A 20,426-nucleotide genomic window follows, 5' to 3' on the forward strand; every position below is an offset into this window, starting at 1 on the left:
AAGTATTAAAACTCTACATAAAGCAAAAAAATAAATATATTTTTGTGTTTACAAATCAATTTTTTATCATGAACATTTCACGAAAACCAATTAAATATTTGGTAATACGTCATGTTATTGATTTTCTTAGCGCCACCTTGCCGATGGCCCGAGATGGCTATATATGACCGTCTGCTCCAAAGCAACAATGTTTAAATGTCTGGCATTGTTTGTTCAATACATATATCAATTAGTTTTTAGCTTCATCAATGCTTAACACGATTTTTCATAAGTATGTCGCCTTTTCTATCTCATTTTAATGAACGTATATCATATTATCAGGTTCTTCTCAATGTACATTCTGATTGGTTAACTTTCAATAGCTCCGCCTACTGGCGATGTTTTGGTAATTGGATGACACGGCCCCATTATCGAATTAGGGGATTACCCTATGGCTAATTGCGATGTTTTGACTAATGGGACAGTGTCCAAATACTCGCTGATTGACAGATTTACAATGTGTTAAAAATTTGGCGAGGTCAATGTCGCTTTAATATCACAAATGGGCGATTTATTTGTTTTATTTATCATCAAAGGAGGCTCTGTCAATGAAAAGGGCACAGCGGGGCGTTTGAAAAGGCAGCAGGGCGCCATAAAAGGGCAGCGGGGCGCCCCGCCACGCTAATCATGCTTAGCTGGAGCACTGAAGACAGACCAAATGGCTGTGGATTGCTCACCTGAAAAATAACCTGACCTGTCCATTTTTTATAAAACAAGGGCCATTATTAAGAAACTCTTGCTAAATGGTGTGTAAGCTCTGTGCCTTTGGGTATCAGAACATTGTTTGTGTTTATCCGCTATGTAAGTCCATATAGGTTCTTTGAGCACTGTCTGACCCCGGGGCTCGATTTGAACAACATTGGCACAATACCTCTAGATGGTGCTATATACTAAGTACCTAAAGCCCTAAGATTTCTGGTTTTAGATGAGAGACCTTTAATTTTTAGATGAGAGACCTTTAATTTCTTTACTGTAAGTACATATTAAAACAAGCAAATTCCTTGAATTGATATCCCCTGCCTGATTAAGCAGAGTAGAGGGAATGGAAATCAAAGAGTTGGTGAAATATTCCATCTGAAACATGCAATAAGGCTGCAGAGTAATGGACTTTTATCAACGTTGAATATAAAATATGAGTTTGTTTACAATTGTATAAGAAATAAAAGAATATTGTATATAGTGCAGCATTTAGATTTGACCTAGTAACCTAGTTCTTGACCCCATGTTACCCAGTTTCAAACTAATAAAATATTTCATCAAGGAACACATTCTGATTAAGTTTTGACCAGTTTTGAAGATTGGACAAGAAATATTGTAAAAAAAAGTATGACCTTAAGAGTGTTCACTAAGTTTTTCTAAGATTTGACCTAGTGACCTCATTTTTGACCCAATGTGACCTAGTTTCATTGAGGCTGATAAAAGTTTCATGTTGATAAGAACTGATATATTGCTTCTGTTTGTTCCCAATATTTTTCTAAAATTTGACCAAATGACCTCCTTTTTTACCCCATGTGACCACTTAAAAAGTCTACCAAGATTACATCAAGTGTTACAATATGACTGCAATTTGAATAAAGTCTGACCAATCAATACCAATGTTTTGTTCTGGACATCATTTTTTACAGATTTGTCCTGCTGACCTCATGTGACCCAGTTTCAAACTTGTCAATAAATTTGTTAAGGAAAACGTTCTGATAAAGTTTCATAAATGTTGGACCTGACATATTGCTTCTAGAATGTTTCCAAGATTTGTTCTAAGATTTGACCTGGTGACCTCATGTAAAAATGTGATGATATTTCATCAAGAGTAACATTCTGTCCAAGTTTGACAATTACCTTATAAATCATTATTATGATATGGTTCTAGACAAAAAATCTAAGATTTCACCTAGTGACCTAACATTATATCAACTGTCTTGTCCAAGAGTTCATCAAAGGAAAACATTCTGATAAAATTTGATGAATAGTCGACCAAATATAATGCCTCTATAGTGTTCCAAGCTTTGACCTTGTGACCTTCTTTTTTACCCCATGTGATTCCACTTTTACAAGTGGTTGAGATTTCATATACGGGAACATTCTGACAAAGTTTTAACATAATCTGACCAATCTGTACTAAGATATGGTTCTCGACAGAAAAGGGTATGATGGACGGATGGACAAGGAAGGAAGGATGGTACGATTGACAATGCCAAAATAATATCCCCCTCCCTTAGGTTCGGCTGGTAATAACAAGCAGCCACAGGTTGGGGCCAATGCAGTAACCAGAGGAGCTCATAATTATGAACTAAATTGATAGAACAACTCAAAAAGATGCATCCTTCAAGGTATTTCAGCTCTTGCAACTATGGCTTAAATGTTTCTCAAATGTGAATCAAACCATTTTTAAATAATATGAGAGACGGAGCTTCAAACCAAGTTTTAAAGAAAAAGCAATTTGATCCATGAGAAGAAGTCACAGACAGCAAGGGAAGGCAATCAACAGACGGTATGAATGACGCTTTGGATGAACACCACCTCTCAGCCTTAGTTGAGCTCAGCCGCATTTGAGCTGAGACAAATGTTTATGCAACTTGTTTTTCGTTTACATATCTTATATCAACAGCACTGACCAGTGATGGACGATCCCTATGAAAAGCAGTTTTGCACCAATTAGTCCTGGTTCTGGAACACAGATGGTTCAAACAAATGATTGGCATAGTGACCATGCAAACTGAGAAAAATACTGCAAACAATTGCAACAATCAATCCTCCAATCATATATTCAGTTTAATGAGATTAACAACAATACTGGTTATGAAAGGAATATTTCAATTGAGGATATTTTTTCAATCAAAAAATGTAAACTACAACATAACACCAATTAATTAGATTCCAAAACTTGCATCATTCTTGATAATCTTACTTGTCCTATTTTTCCAAACATGGTGGCACCACACAAGCAAGTTCAGCCCTTAAACCCCGAACTAATCCACCAAACCCATGCAACCCCCAACTGATCCACCAAGCTGCAAAAGGGCTTGAAGCAGCAAAATTCAGGGTAAAGATACTCAAAGATATGTCTACCATTTACAGTTGCTTACTAATTTTAAGAAAAGTACAAGACACTTCAAATCATTAGATGGGTCTTAATTTTGTACCAATCATTTCAGTATTTTAGCCAAACTGGCTAGATGGTCAATGATCAGCAACAATCATCTGCTAACAATCATCAGTTTATGCTTTACAACCAGGTTATAATAGGGATTTTCTGACCTATTTCGGTCTGTAGTTTGGCCCATTCATTCCCAATTCTTAAACATATACTTTTGTCTGAAAGTGAAAAAAACAACAGAATTTTTAGTCTATTTTTTTGAAGCATTCACGTCCATTTCTAGGCAAAAAAGAAATTCAAAATTGTAATCAAAATGAATAATTTCCAACTAGAAAATCCCTGGCCCTATGTAGAAAATGGTAAAAAACACTGCATTTTCAATAAACCTCAATATCTATAGAAGTATGATAATTGGCAGGAACCATAACTCTGAACTGATGTCCTTTAAAGCTTCCATGTTCTTAATGCTCAACTGACTAAAAATGTTCTTTAGAAAGTACATTTCAAAATGACATTCAACATTTATAAGTATAACATATATAATAATACCTCTATGATTAACAACACCATGTAAATGTTACCTTGTGCCATATTTACAAATTTATCATCAAAATAATAAAAAAAAATTAATTAATTTCTCATTAATTAAATTATACAACACATGGTAATTCAATGTTAAACAAATTAATATTTTCTCCTTATAAAATACACACATCTGCCTATGAATGTACATTATACACCAGACAATAGGAAATTTAATTTATTTAACAAAAGCAAAAAAATGTTGTCGAAATTAAACTGAATTGTAACAAAAACTTACAAAAATCTAATATCAGGGCAACACGTTGCTAATGAAAATTACAAATAGAAGATCAAATGGGGGTCATCAGTAAAGTTCAACAAGTAATTAACTACAAGAATCAATAATTAATCTCCTTAAAAACATACAATCACATCCTCAGAAAAAAACAGCCTCTAATTAAACCTTGTTTGAAGCAATAAAAACTTTAAAAAAACAAAAAAATCTCTTTAAAAAGTGTGAGACCTGGATTGATTTGAAGACGTTTGTTACAAGTTAATGCATGGATTGCCTGTTAAGAAGCGATTTCAGTGAGATGGAGAGAATCTCTGGATTTCTACCTGGAGAAGTCCCTGTCACAACATGGAGAAAATAGTAATACCCAGAACCAGACTAACCGATAATGGACGAATGTTAGCTGGAACATTTTTGTACATCTGTGTTAATCATTTTAAAAGAAAAAGGTAAAAATTGCCAAAATATCTATTTCAATATTTTATTGCAATTACTTGTGCACCCAAAATTGAAATTAAACTTCAAACTTATATGAAAAAATGCAGGCCTTACATGATCCTCCATACTTCCCTAACCCTGCACCCTTACATGATCCTCCATACTTCCCCAACCCTGCACCCTTACATGATCCTCCATACTTCCCCAACCCTGCACCCCTCCATACTTCCCCAACCCTGCACCCTTACATGATCCTCCATACTTCCCCAACCCTGCACCCCTCCATACTTCCCCAACCCTGCACCCCTCCATACTTCCCCAACCCTGCACCCCTCCATACTTCCCCAACCCTGCACCCCTCCATACTTCCCCAACCCTGCACCCCTCCATACTTCCCCAACCCTGCACCCTTCCCATAATAAGTGTTCTTTCCAATTGTTTTAACAAACAGAGGACAAAACATTCTTCAATTGGCAAACTTCACTGCAGAAGTTGCTCCGGATTGATCTACATTAATAACAACCCTAATGAAATATTCACCACTTCAGAAACAATTTAAAACATTTTTCCAAATTACCATACTTGATATTAACGTTCTGCTTTTCATGTTGAAAGGTCAATAACAGTACAGAATTTACAAAATAAAAGATATCATCTATATAGTATCATTTGAAAATACCATTGGAGGCTTTTTATCATAATTTAATATTTAATGTTGGATTTCAAGTGAGTCCAAATGGGAAGCTTAAGGCCATTTTATAGTACATTTAATATTTAGAGAAGTGGTATTCAAATGATAAATCTTTTGCCAGATTTAAAACAATGATATGTCGGAGATAATAGCAAATTTAAAGCCCTCTGGCCTGGGATTATGGTAAGAGTATCTTACCGTTGTTTTTCATGTGTTTTTTAACAATTCATCTTAATTTTCAGCTATGCATGCTCTTGGGCAAAATGTTTACGCATAAATTGATAAATAAAGTTTGAAGATAGTTTTTATCAAAATATTTCAAAGGAAAGTAGTTTTCATTATAGCTATGATTTCTCATAAACAAATTAATCAAAATATCTGAACGAAATATCGAGAACATTTTATTACTTATCTTTAAATTTCATACAAGAAGCTTTAAAATAAAGCAATTAGAACATCAAAGCAAGAAACACTTCAGTATTTAAAGTATGCCATTAAAATTGAAGGGATTCTGATTACAGGATTATTTTTAAGGCCGACCTGATGTAGTTATTGAAAAAAATACAATTTTTTTTTTATCATATGAAATATATAGATTACATTGGGCTTTCAAACTAAATGCAGCTGCCAAAATGAAGCCTCCATTCTGAATACAAATGAATAGCCAATTTGTTATAACTTAAATACAATCAATCACATTGTAAAGAACTTGATACAGAGTAACATCTTCCCCATCCCCACCCACCCACTCAGTGTTGCCCAGGTGACAGCAGACTGGACAATGGTCAGTAAGGCCTCATCAACACCCTCTGTCAATGTGCTGACCATTATTGACCATTATTACCCAATCACACAATACCTGCCACTCATTATATACTTTAAATGCTTCTATCAGTGGCCCTGTAAAATGAAATGATTCCTACGATTTTTTTCAAAACACCTGTCTTTTGCCGTTCACAGTTTGCTTGGCTTTTCATTCAAAGTTTTCGAATTGTGCAGAAGTCACCTGCACATGCCACAGTGTTTATTTGTTGCTGTGGTTATCATTGATAAATGGACAAATGAAATATCTAATGATTGCCTCTAAAACATTCAATGATTCTGCTATTGAAATATTTTCAATCTGCGGAGAACCGAGGTATCAGTTTCTCATGTCACATGTATTTGAAAATTAATATTGATTACATTCACATGTTGACATTAACTGCTTCTATTTTAACTTGACCACATGCTGGTTTCAGACTTAATTTCCAGGGATGTAGCTAGTTCACTCTGCTAGCTACCATTCTGGTGGTGGGGATGGGGATTATAAGTAATTTGCAAAGTGAGTCTGCAGTACCTATGTAAAACTATGTCATTTACAGAAATACCTTCAAGCTAATGTAGAAAGTGGCATCTTTATGTCATATATTAACAAAATGAACTGCCTATTTTCGAACAAAAGAAATATTTTGTTCCGACCTTAGATGACAAAGATGAGCTAGTGGAATAGGAATGGCTGCTGCCTCCTTGATTGTTCTGCACCGAATGCACTTATGGCCAAACCGGTTTCAGGACCTCTCCCTGTGTCTGCAACAAAAGGAATAATAATAACCATACTAAAATTTTATTGCCTTTACCAGGGTGCTTATTTTTATGAATATTTCATTTCAATTAGTTAATTGCCCGTTAAAAGTTTCTAGAAGTCATAAAATTTCTTAGAATCTTAGGAAAAAAAAACAAGACGACACATGTGAAATTTCACTTCAATTAAAGGGTGTGCAAACAAGATATCAAGTAGTTTTATCAGGAACTCTAATGAAATCAAAATCCCTGGGATTGTATTAATAACACATAATGCACTTATCTTTTGAAGTATTCAAGATTTGATGTCTTTTTAATTTCGGAGATTAAAATCCTCAACTTGGGCTGATATGTATAATTTGTTTCTATCAAACTCTCCCAACTGCTCGGTTCTCCCCGTTTTGTTTAAACTGTATCTTCAAAGGCGTTTCAACACAACTAAATCTTTTAAATCTGTTTCTTAAATGATGTTATGATATGTTCTATAACTCCTGATGAATTCTTGATTTTGATCAACATCTTGAAGTACTTTCAAAAAGACTTAACTGAACTACCACTCATTCTCGTACAGTTGAAATCAAAGTGATCAACTGTCAAATTAAAAACACAAAGATATTTTTCTGACAGTATGAATCTATATAAAATACCACATGATGGATCTCTTTCAATGGTCTCATTATCAAAGAAATCAAATCTGGAAAACAAAAGGCTGCAGTGAATGTGGTTTATACATCGAATTAAACCTGGCGAAAACTGTTTGAACAATTTACAGCATTATGTATAAAGTCCATTTTCAAGACTGCCAGCATGATAACATCAACACATATAACATACAGCTAACATCAACACATATAACATACAGGTGACATAAACACATATAACATACAGGTGACACCAACACATATAACATACAGGTGACATCAACACATATAACATACAGGTGACATCAACACATATAACATACAGCTAACATCAACACATATAATATACAGGTGACATCAACACATATATAACATACAGCTAACATAAACACATATAACATACAGGTGACACCAACACATATAACATACAGGTGACATAAACACATATAACATACAGGTGACATCAACACATATATAACATACAGCTAACATAAACACATATAACATACAGGTGACACCAACACATATAACATATAGGTGACATAAACACATATAACATACAGGTGACATCAACACATATAACATACAGCTAACATCAACATATATAACATACAGCTAATATAAACACATATAACATACAGCTAACATAAACACATATAACATACAGCATACAGATAGCATAAACACATATAACATACAGGTGACATAAACACATATAACATACAGCTAACATAAACACATATAACATACAGGTGACATAAACACATATAACATACAGGTGACATCAACACATATATAACATACAGGTGACATCAACACATATAACATACAGGTGACATAAACACATATAACATACAGGTGACATCAACACATATAACATACAGCTAACATCAACACATATAATATACAGGTGACATCAACACATAACATACAGCTAACATCAACACATATAACATACAGGTGACATAAACACATATAACATACAGGTGACATCAACACATATAACATACAGCTAACATCAACACATATAACATACAGGTGACATAAACACATATAACATACAGCTAACATCAACACATATAGCATACAGGTGACATAAACACATATAACATACAGGTGACATAAACACATATAACATACAGCTAACATAAACACATATAACATACAGGTGACATAAACACATATAACATACAGCTAACATCAACACATATAACATACAGGTGACATAAACACATATAACATACAGCTAACATCAACACATATAACATACAGCTAACATCAACAAATATAATATACAGGTGACATAAACACATATAACATACAGGTGACATCAACACATATAACATACAGCTAACATCAACACATATAACATACAGCTAACATAAACACATATAGCATACAGCTAACATAAACACATATAACATACAGCATACAGATAGCATAAACACATATAACATACAGGTGACATAAACACATATAACATACAGCTAACATAAACACATATAACATACAGGTGACATAAACACATATAACATACAGCTAACATCAACACATATAACATACAGCTAACATCAACACATATAACATACAGGTGACATAAACACATATAACATACAGGTGAGATCAACACATATAAAATACAGCTAACATCAACACATATAACATACAGCTAACATAAACACATATAACATACAGCATACAGATAGCATCAACACATATAACATACAGCTAACATAAACACATATAACATACAGGTGACATAAACACATATAACATACAGCTAACATCAACACATATAACATACAGGTGACATAAACACATATAACATACAGGTGACATCAACACATATATAACATACAGGTGACATCAACACTTATAACATACAGGTGACACCAACACATATAACATACAGGTGACACCAACACATATAACATACAGGTGACATCAACACATATAACATACAGCTAATATCAACACATACAGCATACAGATAACATCAACACATATATAACATACAGGTGACATCAACACTTATAACATACAGGTGACATCAACACATATAACATACAGGTGACATCAACACATATAACATACAGCTAATTTCAACACATACAGCATACAGATAACATCAACACATATAGCATACAGATAACATCAACACATATAACATACAGGTGACATCAACACATAAAACATACAGATAACATCAACACATAAAACATACAGATAACATCAACACATATAACATACAGGTGACATCAACACATATAACATACAGATAACATCAACACATATAACATACAGCATACAGATAGCATCAACACATATAACATACAGATAACATCAACACATATAACATACAGATAACATCAACACATATAACATACAGAAATGCTTTACTCAAGTTCATACTACGTCCTTACTGCTTCTCTGCCAGACATTCAATGCGTCTCACACGTTCCAAAAACATTCTTACTGCGCGCATCTTAACACGGGCACCACGTCCAATGCGTTCTTTGTACATTCCTACTTCGACCAGGAAGAGTCACCAAGTGCTTATCACGTCCTCATTACATTCTTATGACTTGAATTAATTTGTAAAAGTGATCGAGATGGAATAACCCTGTTCTATTTATAACTGGCCTATTTTTCATTCATTTCTAGTGTTGGTATAAAATGAAGTTATGATGAGTTTGATCACTGTTCAGAACGTGACAGGCAGGATGTGGTAAGCACCGAAAGAATGTATAAACAACCGAACGTGGTCTTCTTCAAAAAGGCACGAATGTATTATAGCCATAGTAAAAGCGTGGAGAGGTTGTGGTGAGAACTCCATTTACATAGTAGCAAGGCAATGACAACCTAGAGAAAAGGTGATGAGAACACCATTCAATATTTCCCGTCCAGTACCACAACTTGCACTACTTCAATCAAGTTCCTACTAGGTTTTAGTTACGCCTTATATACGTCCATGCCATCATTTATACGTTCTTATTAAGTTCTTACTACGTCCTGATTCGACCACGTCCTCATTACGTCTTTTTTAACATGTTCAAAGTCCGCTAACATCCTTCATCTCCATAAAGACCAGACAGCATCTTTATCTGCGTTCCTTCTATGTTGACCAAATTCTGACTGCGTCCTGCCAGATTTTTGAGGACATAGTTGGAACGTGGCCTACTTTGATGGGGGTATGTATAGAACTTTCTGTATCACTCTGATGTGCATCAAGGCTGATGAAAACTTCAATACTACCGGCAAAATTTGTATTTTGGTCACCATGGTAGGTAAAACATACCTTGAGAAAAGCTTTCTCAGATTGCCCATAGCCTATCTGGGACTGTGGCAGGAAATATTTCACTACAGTTAAAACAGAAAATATGAATGTGCTTTATACAAACCAAATGGTCTAATTATCATTTTGAAAGAAAACAATGCTTCTGATAAAAGATAAGGAAGCTCACCTTCAAACTTGAGATGCCATGTCTAATTATGTTCTAGGAGTTTCAGGCCTGTTGTATTGCTTCCAAAATTTCACCTGAAAAAAAATAAATATATATATATAGGTTAAAGTCTACCATTAGTATTATATAGGACTAATACAAAATGCATCATTTAAAAGATGTCAATTCAGCACAGCCCCTGTCTAGTTCTTCCTATGCATTATATGCAAAGATGGGGCAACTTGACTGCAGCATGCAAAACAGTGCTCCCAGCGCCCCCTCATGCTCTACAATTTTTGTAGAGAGGTGGGACATTGCTCAAACCGCCCCAACAGGCTCTTCTCCAGTGTCATCTTGTATTATATATTTCATACAAGTATTATAATACGACAGGATGGTTTTTCGCCATAACTAAACAATAACTTTTTGACCTTAAGTGAAAACACACATCAGTTTCGTTTGATACAACATGTTTCAGGCACTATAAGTAAGTAATTTATTCTCAACTTCAAAGGATTACAAATGAAATAATTTCAAGCTGTAAAACACTAAAACATTGAAATTAAAATCTGCCATTATTAATGTTTCATAGCATTGAATACCATCACTGGCCATAAATGTTTTACATTAAAACTTCTTAACATCTAAAGAAGTAATGGCCATTTTACAATATAAGCTTATGATGGAAAACTAAACTTCCAGTAATTAAAACTTTACATGTTTGCTCTTTTAAATGTTCATTAAAGGCAAAGGGTGCAACTTCAGATCTTCATGAAACAGTATATGCCTTTGTGCTCTGATTTAATGCCATAGTGAATATACCAAACATTTTTCATATAAAGAAATAAGGCCAAGAGTAATTACAATTTAATTGAAACAAAAGCCACAACTGAATCCTGAGTTCAGCTCAATTTTGATAGATCAGGTGGTAAAGATGCATAACAAAAACAATAAATGGCAAAATCTCCCTTTTTTCCAGTATATTTGTTTTCAAAATTTTTATTTGGCTATTAAGTTCACCAGAAATCAACACCAAAGGTGCCTACCAGTATCGCTCATGGAGGACCATAGTTTTTATGTCAAAACAAACCTTCAAAACAAATGTGTAAATCTTGATATTTGTAAAGACAACATTCTGACCAAGTTTCATGAATATTCGGAAGAAAACTGGGACAAAATGGGGCCTGATTTGAGTGTCACCATGGTAATTTTTTAAATTTGACCTCAATACTTACTTTTATCATGATATGGCTCATACAAACTGAACTGAACTTGGATTTAATAAATGACTTATGAACTCAGATTAAAAAAAGTGGTCTCCATGTCATTAAAAATGTTGTGTTTTTGTGTGTGTTTTAACTTAATGCCCATCTATTTCATCAACCAATAATCAAAGATGGAGTCTGAGACACAAAATATTGATGTCATTACCTCTTAAATAACAAAGGGAAAATAGCTGCAATAGCATTATTAGAGAACATAATATTTTAGAACAAAACCCATCCATCCTAATCTCACCATCTTGCAGGAACATTTAAAGTTTTAAACAAGCAACAGCTGTTATGTTATTTCTATAATTTCCATTGATTTTCTATAGAAAATATATAATACCTCTAGAAATTATACATGTCCCTGAAGGAGACAGCTGGTGATAAGTTTTTTTGTACAAAGATTAAACTTTATTCAAACACAACTTTTTGAAAACTGTTGCCAAGTACCATTCAATTATCATTCAAATTGAATGATGTAATTACAACCACAGGCAAGAGCATCATGACAGGGGATTGTTCCTATCATCACACACGATGCAAGGGAGTTCTCTTTAAATCACTGAAAAACAATCTCACAAAGTCCCACACTACCAAATCATTTTATGGGACATCATGGGCTTTTGCAAGTCCCCAGACCCCCTTACTTGGTCTAGATCAGGCCTGTACATCAGACTAGGTCTAGCTATGAGCAAGCCCCCAGATCCCCTATCTAGTCTGGCCTGTAAATAAGACTTGGTGTAGCTATGAGCAAGCCCCCAGATCCCCTACCAAGTCCTTCCCATACATGGGACTTGGTCTAGCCCCCAGATCCCTCTACTTGGTCAGGCCAGTATATCAGACTTGGTCTAGCTTAAAGCAAGCCCCCAGACCCCCTACCTAGTCCTTCCAGTACATCAGACTTGGTCTAGCTACAAGCAAGCCCCCAGATCCCTCTACTTGGTCAGGCCTGTACATCAGACTTGGTCTAGCTATGAATAAGCCCCCAGACCCCCTATCTAGTCTTGCCCATACATAAGAGTTAATCTAGCTATGAGCAAGCCTCCAGACCCCCTACCTAGTCCTTCCCGTACATCCGACATGGTCAAGCGATACGGAAGCCCCCAGTCACACCTACCAGGTCGCACCTGTAGCTAGGAGCAAGTCCAATGCCCCCATACCTAGTTGCACCTGTAGCTAGGAGCAAGTCCAATGCCCCCATACCTAGTTGCACCTGTAGCTAGGAGCAAGTCCAAGGCCCCCCTTACCTAGTCGCACCTGTACTGTAGCTAGGAGCAAGTCCAATGCCCCCATACCTAGTTGCACCTGTAGCTAGGAGCAAGTCCAAGGCCCCCTTACCTAGTCGCACCTGTACTGTAGCTAGGAGCAAGTCCAATGCCCCCATACCTAGTTGCACCTGTAGCTAGGAGCAAGTCCAAGGCCCCCATACATAGTCACATCTGTAGCAAGGAACAAGCCCAAGAACCCCCTACCTAGTCGGCCTGTACACAAAACTTGGTCTTGCTAAAAACAAGACCCAAGATCCCCTACCTAGTCACACCTGAAGCGAGGAGCATACCTAGTTAGCCTGTACACCTGACTTGGTCTAGCTATAAGCATGACCTAAGACACCCTACCTAGTCGGCCTTTACATGAGACTTGGTCTAGCTATGAGCAAGCCTCCAAACCCCCCTGTTCATTAGACCTGGACTAGCTATGAGCAAGCTTCCAGGCCGTCCTGTTCATCAGACTTAGTCTACCTGTGCCCCTGGTGTGTCAAAATTGCCTCCATCCCAACAAGTTTTTTTTGGGTAGTTACAAAAGTCATATTACTCTCACTGGACAAAACGAAATGGCTATTTGAAAGGCTTAGCCTGCTCTCAGAAAGTTAGAATGTTCCTCAAGCCATGTTCATGGGTATTTTGCATCCACTCAGTTGTAAATAATTGAATACTGGAAGCTGGCACCAGGGTATTGATAAATGCCCTAACCTTTGAAATATGCCTGCCATTAAAACTTTGTAATCACTTTTAGGGTTAAGCAGCAAATGTTATAGTCATTAATTTAATTTTGATGTTGAAACTCATTAGACTGAGGAAATACACCTATTGAAAGTTCTAAAACTTCTGAGACTTTATTGTAAGACTCAGAAACAAAAGGCTTCTTTAAGCCCTGTAGATCCTCAAACATTATTCTCTAAGTGGTTTACAAGCTGTTAAAGTTGAACAAGCATTTCAGGGAGAGGCCAGTGATTGTTGTGAAATAAACAAACTTAAGATCTTACATCCTTTTTCCATTTTTTTTACAAAAACATTCCAAGCATTGGTTTCTTTTCTAAGTGAATTATTTTCAAAAAAAGCAAACACAAGGATAAATCATCCATAAGATATAGAAAATAGTATCTGCAGTAAATGGCCAAAAATACTTATCACCCAAAACGGTGTTATCATCAAACCAAATAAATCCTGCTTTTCCTTAAACTGATAAACAGCTTTCTTTTTCTGGACATGAGGATTGAGCTGGACAAGGACATGGAAAGATGTAGATTCTTAATAGGGAGAAGGACAGTGGTTCTAGAATCGCATCTCACTGATAGTATTGCATCCCTGTCGAGGTGTTTGATTTCTATCATATGATGTAATATTTCAATATATAAATATCATGAAATCTATTCAATCTTCCTCATACAAGTGGGAAAATGATGATAACGGACAAAAAAACGTATTTGGCAATAATCGCCATAAAACAAATTCTAAAATTTGAAATAAATCGAAATCCAGTTTCCTCATCTTTGTATAAAAACCAACCTGAAGCGGCACCTATCAGTTTCAATGTTCACTTGAATTCTGAACTACACCAAGCTCATGCTCATGAATCCTATTCAGAAAGAAACATTAATTTTCCTTCATTTAGAAACAAGACACCATATTTGGTTGAATTTCAAATATTTAGACAGCAACGTTTTTTATGAGGGCTTTGTTGAAATTTATTGGCTGTCAAAGAGAACAGTTTCTTTTACATGTGTATTTGATTTTATAACAAGAAAACTTTTGGTGGAAAAACAATAGATCGAGAAGAAAGTCACATTTAGTTACATTTGTTCATAATTCAATCAAAGATATTATTTTAATTGACAGCTGTTCAGTCATGAACTAACATGAACATTGCACTTGTTTACATATTTCTTTGTATTTTGTTTAAACTCATCATCATAAGACTATGCAATGTTCAAAACATGTTTGAAATCTGGACTTTAAAACAATGGGCATCATTATATATATGCATCTTTAAGTCTAGGGGCACTTAAACAGATGGTCTAAACTTCAGAATCAAAGTTTTAGTTTAGACCACAGGCTTTTGTAATCTTTGAACTATTCAGGATGTACTTAAAAGCGTACTTCTGTCAGATTTCCATTTCAAAATTCAAATACGGTCACCATTTAGTGGCTTCAAGTATCAATTAGTGAAACTTTGTTTGTCGCTTTTCATTCTGCCTCTTAGCAAGGAATGCAATCAACTTTGTTTCAAAAATTTAATGACGGTGATTTTTAAGAGGCCATATTGACTCTCAAAAATTATAATTTCAAGTATTTCCGATTTTGAGTTTGTTTCCTGTGTTTTGGTAAATTATTTTAAGTGAGCGCTAAGTTTAACGGGCTAAACTCTTTCAAAAATTACTCACAAAAACTATGAGTCAACAACATCACTCCTCAAACCAACCAACATGTAGTTCAAAGTCAAGCAAGCCTTTAGCTACTACGCAAAAATATTAGAAATATTGGTGCTTCAAATCGCACTGCATTATAAACACTCGATAATCAAATCTAATCGAACTGAACAATTTGATTTACTATTTGACAATAATAAAAAGTATGGGTATAACGTTGGAATACATACAGTCAAGAAAATAGTTCATCCTTGCAGCTATATTTAATAGCTCCTTAGGGCTTGGCTTATACAATAATTCCGACAAATCATAACAGTTGTATAATTTCCTTTTGACAGAACATTGGAACAATACACACATATAAGTTTCAAATCTTCACCATTTAACGTGAAGTCAGACTCAAAATTTGACATGTCAATGGTGCTTAAAATATAGGTAAATTAATTACTTAAAAACAGTATGGATTGTTTCAAACCTTTAGTAAACTTTAAAAATCAACAATTGACTGATATCTTTAAACAAGAAGATCCATGTCAATTAGTAGTGCAGGTTTCAAGAATATAAGCGAGTCCATCATGTCCCGATTAAACATGGGTTGGTATTCATAAAACATCTTAAGCCATTTCTTCAATTATGTTGATTTTTTTAAATTTTCAAAGTTAAATTAAAAGAAAAATATAAATGATTTTAGAATAAAAGTATGTTAATTCAATAACATCAAAGAAAATAAAGTATTTCATATATTATTAAGTTATTATATCAAATGGCCAGTAAAATACTTAACTTAAGAAAATGACTTAAGTCAGGAAATCACATAAGATGCCCAGGTTGGCTTCTTCAGAAACATTCACTAGGAACAGACCAAGTTCTACCTAGCTTATCAGGGTTCGAATTTAACTTTGAGGAGCACTCGCAAAATTTTGGGAGTGCATTTTGAGGCAACTCGCAAAATGACAAATCAATATGCAATTTTATTATTTGCTTTATTCCCTTATAATATTGTCTAATTAAAGTAGAAATTAACACCTAAGACATATTATGAATATTAAAAAGTATCGATCTCGAGTGACTCGACTAAAAGAACTTGTTGATGGCTTATTCTATTTGGGGGGTATGGAAAGACTCGTCTGATGCTGGCAGCTTTTTGATAATAAAGCTGTCCAATCATTTGACATTGTTCACTTTGTATATTTACCCTCGCCATCGGGTAATTTAATACCCATTCGACAAGCACGCTACAGATTTCATTAAGTCTATAAGTATTAAAAACAATAAAATAATAAATTTAAAATAAAAAAGCAACAGTAAATGTAGCGTGGATACTTTGGACCATGAAATATATCGATCAACGAAGTCTATTCATTTTGACAGTTGGGCGGAAATATATTCAAAGGATGATGGGGTTTACATATAGTGCGCAAAAGCGCTAAATTTAGCCTATGATTGAGCTAGGTGATTACATCATTCGTATTTACTTTGTATTATGCACGCCTCGGAGCATCCCGGAAAGATTCGAGATAAAACTCGGCCTTTTCCGTATTTGTTCTATTTTTGAAAACCTACTAGAGCGTGACTCCATACTGTCTTCTTTATACCGGTAGTGTAAACATGCCACTTATAGGCTGTTTACACTCGACTACATAGCGGAATTAAGTTCATGTTTATTCTACTTTCCTTTTAACATTTTGTGGTCTAGAAAAAAGCCACTCTCAGAATTTTGGAGCTTGAATAAAAGTCACTCGCAATTTCCAAATGTTGCTCGCATTTTGCGAGTGTGCGAGTCTAAATTCGAACCCTGCTTATACAGAAAGTCTTGGATATGTTATTGCGCAAAGCGAGTGAGCTCCCTTGTTTGAATAAACATAATGATGCTTTACTGGAAACAAATTGACCATTTACCACATATAAAAGAAGAAAAGAAATCACAAGAAGTAATATTAGCAGCATCAATTCCAGACAACCAGAAATCAATCTTTACTTGACATTGTCAAAAACGATTAGTCGATTCTATTCAATAATCATGACATCGCTAGCAGATATACTGATGATGAATGAATTCATACAAAAATTATCAAAGTCACAAAAATATTTGTACAACATGAGCACAACGAGCACCACTCACTTGTGCCAACAGTCAATTGTTTCTCTCAGTTGGTCAAGGGGTATAAATGAAAAATATCTTTTGACGGAGTTACGGGACATGTTTATCATGTGCCTTTTGTAAGATTTTAATGTCGACAAAAGTCCATGTTCATATATTCAACTGTGTGTAACCAATAAATATTGACTGACTTTAAAGGTCTTCGGGAATAACTTTAGCGCGTCTTTCGTGTTTTATCCAAACCTAAACTAATGGTCTCAGAGTTTTTAAAATTGATTTGTTTCAAACTTGTTCCCTCACAAAGTCTGCTCTGAAACCAAAGAAACGGACCATTCTAAAAACTAGAACTAATAGTATTCTATTGCTCTTTAGCATGCATTCTAAATAACATAAGACACAATGCTCAAATAATGTCGCATGATTAAAAACACAACCACTGTTAAACACATAAAAATAGAACCAATCAATTGATTTCATCTTTTTTGACTCATTGACGTTTAAATATACCTGGATTGTTTATAAACATGTCCGTCCCAAAAACTCATTCTACAAAATTTTAAAATTAAAAAAAATATGGCTTATTAGGCACCTTTAAGCCAAGGTATTATTTTGTAACTCACAGTACTATTGCAAGGTAAACAATTGTTTCAGTAATAGAATATAATGAACATACAATAGGAACTTGTGAAAAAAAATCACTTTTTAGATATCTGCGCTCTAAATTCATGCAAAAAAATCTGTTTTGCATAAAAATCTATCAACACTTTGTTACCATTGCTATGGCGACTGTTATCAATGTATGGTCAGTATATGAAAGTAATTAACAACTTGCATAATCTGGCTTTAAAATTGCTGAAACTGTAGAAATCTGATTTGTGTGTGATAAGATCTGTTTCTGATAAAATGTCAGATGCAGAAACTCAATTCTTGCATAATTTCCTCACTTGGAATCCTGACATTTAATGACTTTTAGGAAAGATGCCATCAAACTCACAGCATGCAGTCCAGTTTAACTGACCATTCTGACAGATTTGGAAGATATGTTATTTACACCAGATTATTTAAAAATTAGAAATATGTAAATTGCAGCAACTATAATGATCTTAATCTGAGGCTTTAGCATTTTTTTTAGCTGTAGCATTTTTTTTTACTTTATTTTTGTTCGAAAGGGGGTTGCAAGAGATAGAGGCCTGGCCCGTTCTTTTTGGCAATAAATAGTATGAGATTGACATACTATCAGGGGAATTAATTCAAGATTTGCAAGTGTTTTTTTTTTCAAGGATAAGGATGACTATAAATACAGTGAAAGCAACTTTCCAGCTTACAAGGTTACATTGTAACAGATAAGGAAGATTTCAATTGCTCCAAGTGTGAAAATAAAACAAGAATTGATCTTAAATATATACCAGCAAATCCCCTGCACACACAGATATAAGCTATGTACATTTTTACACAAATAGCTTCAAGGATTTAAAGGAACCAGGCACTTCATATTTCAAGAGGGAAAAGGCCTTTGACACTAAAACCAAGCAGATTTTTCAGTGACAAGTAACACATTAAACAACTGTCCACACTCAGCCTTAAATAAACAAGACTTAAATTTCATTCTGATTGCCTTTCAATGCAAGTGATATCACATATTTGCAACATCCATCATTAACAACACATGTTTCTGTTGAAATCTTTGTGTGTTCAATCACACTAAATTATCACTTGATGATAGCATTTTAATAGAGGATAAAAGTTTATAGATTATCAATTTGTTTGAAGAATGGCCTTTTTTCTCAAGTTTCATTGACAATTTATTGAAATATCAGTTCAGCCTGACATTCACTTTGTTTTCATCTTCCTTAATTCATTTCATTAAAGACGGTTGGCACTAAAAACACGGCATTTTTCTATAACACTTAAAAAGTTTGTATTTCTTGCTTAAAAATACCTATGGCTTTACGATTTCATGAAGCATGATCATATTTTTATCTACAAAGAAATGTTCCAAATGGACCTCAAACCCATGACCCTTACAGTAGAAATCCTAAACAGGACCTTAAATCAGTTTAGTTGGCTGGGCAGTCCCCAGAAATCAAAACCATCAATAAAGTTGGGCTCACACCTCAACAGAGAAACTGTTGCACACACTGTATTTCATCTTTGTTTTTGCAACTGTCTAGGGGTTGCAGACTCTAGCCCCAATCTGGGAGGGGGGGGGGGGGGGGGGGGGGTCCCGAGTTTACTGGTGATACTCATTTACCTAATCAAATATTCAAATATATGATACATGATGATATTTAAGAATAGTATCAACCATTGTTCTACGAGATATCAATTACTTGGCAGTGCAGAACTAAAAAGTAACAGACAAACTTGTGTAAGTTGATTCATTGTACTGAATTATTTTCAAAAGAAATAAAACAGACACTTTTGAAACGGGCAAAATATTTAAATGAGGCGGCTAGCAGCCTGCTCTTATTGGGAATTATTAACAATATTATAGTATATAAAAAGTTAAGAAAGTGTTGAAAATGGCCTAAGTAAAGTCTTAAACCATAATAAACAGACAAAGGGCTTAATTGCACTGTCATTAAGTTATATTATTGAACAAGTAATCATCAAAAAAGGGTCAAGAATAAACATCTATTGATAACTGTATTTTACAAATGCACGCACGAGTATCCTTTGATGTTTAAA

At 34.6% G+C, this 20,426-nt stretch overlaps 1 protein-coding gene across 2 annotated transcripts in view; it reads right to left on the minus strand.

The window, feature by feature from the left end:
• Positions 1-20,426, minus strand: part of LOC128214573 (probable serine/threonine-protein kinase kinX) — a 129,586-nt gene that overhangs the window by 108,809 nt on the left and 351 nt on the right. Inside the window, exons 2-3 of one of the 2 annotated variants that reach the window (XM_052921124.1) lie at positions 10,745-10,818; positions 6,538-6,645 (exon numbers count right to left, since the gene is read on the minus strand). The gene's annotated coding sequence lies outside the window, so the exon portion shown is untranslated. The remainder of the gene's footprint in view (positions 1-6,537; positions 6,646-10,744; positions 10,819-20,426) is intronic. The other variant, XM_052921125.1, reaches the window with a different exon arrangement.

This window comes from Mya arenaria, chromosome 13 (genome assembly GCF_026914265.1).
Source record: "Mya arenaria isolate MELC-2E11 chromosome 13, ASM2691426v1".
Classification (NCBI taxonomy): domain Eukaryota; kingdom Metazoa; phylum Mollusca; class Bivalvia; order Myida; family Myidae; genus Mya; species Mya arenaria.